This window comes from Cebus imitator, unplaced genomic scaffold (genome assembly GCF_001604975.1).
Source record: "Cebus imitator isolate Cc_AM_T3 unplaced genomic scaffold, Cebus_imitator-1.0 Scaffold129, whole genome shotgun sequence".
Taxonomy (NCBI): Eukaryota; Metazoa; Chordata; class Mammalia; order Primates; family Cebidae; genus Cebus; species Cebus imitator.
This window is the reverse complement of record NW_016107444.1, coordinates 3,401,769-3,405,804: the sequence shown is the minus strand read 5'-3', so window position 1 is coordinate 3,405,804 and position 4,036 is coordinate 3,401,769. Positions and strand designations below refer to the sequence as shown.

The 4,036-nt window shown below is 38.9% G+C and overlaps 1 protein-coding gene across 1 annotated transcript in view; it reads left to right on the top strand.

The window, feature by feature from the left end:
* Positions 1–4,036, top strand: part of STIL (STIL centriolar assembly protein) — a 49,558-nt gene that overhangs the window by 42,394 nt on the left and 3,128 nt on the right. The gene's annotated exons all lie outside the window — the stretch shown is intronic.

The following is a 4,036-nucleotide window of genomic DNA, read 5'->3' as shown; positions in this document are numbered from 1 at the left end:
AAAAAAAAAAAAAAAAAAGCACATAACTTACTAAAAAGAAAAGTCTCAAGATTATATTATTAAGGCCAGCATATTTTCTGTTAATTATTTTTTGTTTTCTAATTTAAAAAGTAATTTTAAAAAGTTCATGATTTTAAAAAACAATCAATACACAAGACAGTGTAAGATTAAAACACAAAAGCTACTACTCCCCACATTTCTGTCTGACTCTTCCAAAGTTACTTCTCTTAACCATTTCTTTTGTATTCTAGAAATGTTCCATGAATGTTTAAGTATATATGTATATGATAAGCTTTATGATTTGATTTTTTGTTACTATTTTGAGACAGTCTTGCTCTGTCACCCAGGCTGGAGTGCAGTGGCATGATCACGGCTGACTGCAGCCTCAACCTCTTGGACTCAGTTGATCCTCCCATCTCAGCCTCTTGAGTAGCTGGGACTACAGTCATGCACCACTACTTGGCTAATTTTTTATTTTTTGTAGAGATTGGGTCTTGCTATGTTGCCTAGCCTGGTCTCAAACTCTTAGACTCAAGCAATCTTTTCACCTTGGCCTCCCAAAGTACTAGGTAGGATTATAGCCGTGCTAGGTAGGAATATAGCCGTGAGCCATTGCGCCTGGCCTGTTTGTGTGTGTGTGTGTGTGTGTGTGTGTGTGTGTGTGTGTGTGTGTTTTAATTAAGACGAAGTCTTGCTCTATCGCCAGGCTGGAGTGCAGTGTCACGATTTTGGCTTACTACAACCTCCGCCTCCGCAGTTCAAGCTATTCTTCTGCCTCAGCCTCCCAAGTAGCTGGGACTACAGGCGTGTGCCACCATGCTTAGCCAAATTTTGTATTTTTAGTAGAGACAGGGCTTCACCATGTTGGCCTGTATGGTCTTGATCTCTTGATCTCGTGATCTGCCCATCTCAGCCTCCCAAAGTACTGGGAGTACAGGTGTGAGCCACAGTGCCTGGCCTTTTTTTTCAATTTCTAATTGATTTATCTTTTTCAATCAGATCACTGTCCAAACCAATTTATTATCAATCATTTTTTTTTTTTTAACTTAATATTATAATATCTTGGATACTTTCCCTTATAGTTATATACAGTTTTCTCATGTATTTAAACAGCTGCATAACATTTTTTTGTACCCTTGTACTAGAATATATTGAACTCCAATGCTCTATTATGGCCCTTTAGGCCAAATCTCTTGTTATTTCAAACAATGCTAAGTGAACATCATTCTACAGGTACAAGTATCTTTGTAGGATAAGTTCCTAGGTAGGCAGGATCAAAGAGTATGTGCATTCAAAGTCTTAGTAGATACTACCATTGCTCACCAAATAGTTGTATCAGTTTATATTCCTACCAATAGTGCAGAAGAGTGAGCTAGCATTTTTGAGGTTTTTATCCACGTTGTAAGATAGAGGCTATGTGTCCTAACCCTTTCCCTCTTGTTAGAGCTGCCACGTGTATACATGTATGCCAGCTATCATTTCACAAATACATTCACTTCAACAAATACATATTGAGTTTCTACTATGAGCAAGCTTATATGAGATAGCATGATACACAAGATAGCCTGGTAAAGAAAGACATCTTTGTTCTCAGAGTTTACAGTTCAGTGGGGAAGACACAGATAGTCAATATCTTTTATGCCTGCTATGAAATGGAAGGATATAGAATGTGATGGAATCACATCGGAAAGGTAGCTAACTTTAGGAGTATTTTCATACTGTGTCATACTCTACATTAAAATGGCCCCGTTTAAAGATTTGTGCCAATTCAGACCAAATATATCTTAAAGTTATAAAAGTTATATTATTGATGCATTTTCTGTATATTTTTAAATTTTTTAGTTTTTAAAGATAGGATCTTGCTCTGTTGCCCAGGCCTGTCACCCAGGCTGGAGTACAATGGTACAATCATAATTTACTATAATCTCAAAGTCCTAGGCTCAAACTGTCCTCCTGCCTCAGCTTCTTGAGTAGCTAGGACCACAGACAGGTGCTGTCATCTCTGTGTCATTTGATTAAATATGAAACTGTACTGCAATAGTTGCTCTTATAAGAGTCAAATTTTGTTTGCCAGTTATCTTACACTTACGTCTGGAATGTCCTATTCCAGATTAATTTGCGTTGTTTCAGTTTGACTTAAACTTAGTTTTTTAATATGATGTCCTACCACTCCCTACCAATTTCCAGCCTATTTACCATTGGCATTTGCAGGATTCCTTGATGCTACTTTTATCTAAGATGCTCTTTTTTTTTTTTTTTGAGATGGAGTTTCACTCATGTTGCCCAGGCTGGAGTACAATAGTGTGATCTCGGCTCACTGCAACCTCCGCCTCCCAGGTTAAAGTGATTCTCCTGCCTCAGCCTCCTGAGTAGCTGGGATTACAGGCATGCGCCACTATGCCTGGCTAATTTTGTATTTTTACTAGAGATGGGGTTTCTCCATGTTGGTCAGGCTGACCTCAAACTCCCAACCTCAGGTGATCCACCTGCCTTTCCAAAGTGCTAGGATTACAGTCGTGAGCCACTGTGCCTGGTTTCGTGCCTGGTTTCGTGCCTGGTTTGAGACATTGTTTTTTACCTTTCTGCTTGCCAGAATCCTTATCCTTCAAAGCTGAACTCAAATGTCACTTCTTTGGTCAAAGTTTCCTGGACCTCTCAGAGAGTGTTGATGTTTTATCCTTTTAAAATACCTTGTTCTCAGTAAATTGAAGCATGTATTGTGACAGCATTTTCAGCAAGATTTTAAATAGTTCTAAATCCTCATTGCCTCTACCACTAACTTAGTGGGCCTTCAGTGAGTCATTTGGCTGAATGAATGGCATTCCTTCTACTCAGGTGATCGCTGAAGCTTACAATGAAGGTTCATTTTTAGTGTCTCTGTAGTATTTACTATCAGTATGACCTTATATTGTTATCTTTTTAACATGTGTAGGTATAACATAGCTGATACACTAAAAGTTTATGAGGCAGTTGTTTAGAATTTAAGACAAATTTTTCTGTAGAAACAGTGTTACAAATTACAGGTCAAATATTCTAGGAAACTAATTCTTATAATCCATATTGCTCCTCTAGCTCTGTAAACTAGCCATCTTTCATCATTGTATCTGTGTGAAAACTCATTTCATGTTACAATTCTGGATTCCAGGAGCACATCCTCCCACCAGAAGAGTGGCTAAGGCAGGGGAAGGAATACTTGCTTTCTACTTTCCTGTTAATAGAATGCCACAGAGATTAAGAGAATCTAGAGGCAGGAAGGCAGGGAAAGAGGGTGCCAGACATATTTAGAAATGGTGCAGGAAATGTCTATCGTGGGTTCGAGGTCTGGAAGCAGCTTCTACACGTAGGTTCCCAATTGGAGTGACCTTTTAAATTCAAAACCTGTCTCAAGCAGTCTCTCTAGTTGCTTCTTTACCCTGTTTCCTGGCTATCTGCTTAGTATTTGAAAAACTCTGTGTAGGATAAGTAGTAGATAACTAATCTGGATTCAAACAGCGTAATGAATCAAAGTTGATTTTTTTTTTTTTTTTTTTTTTTTTTTTTAAATATGGGTTTTTTTTTTGTTTTTTTTTTTGAGAGACGGGGTCTTGTTCTGTTGCCCAGGCTGGAATACAGTGACAGTCATTGGAGCCTCAATCTCCTGGGCTCAAGTGATCCTCCCACCTCAGCTTCCTAGGTGGGTAGCTGGGACTACAGATGTGCAGCACCACACCCAGCTTATTTTTATTTGTAGAGATGGGGGTCTTGATTTTCATCTGAGTTGGAATAATTTTAGAGCTTTGCTTAAATTGTTGGCATGTGGCTGGTTCTCTTACTCGAATTTATTCATGGACTTTCATCATTCCTTTGTGACTGCGCATCTAATGAGATTTTAACATAGGTATAATTTGTGCTCAGCCTTTTAGGATTTGATTAGTGGCCGGGCGTGGTGGCTCACGCCTGTAATCCCAGCACTTTGGGAGGCTGAGGTGGGTGGATCACCTGAGGTCAGAAGTTCGAGACCAGCCTGACCAATATGGTGAAACCCCATCTTTAAAAA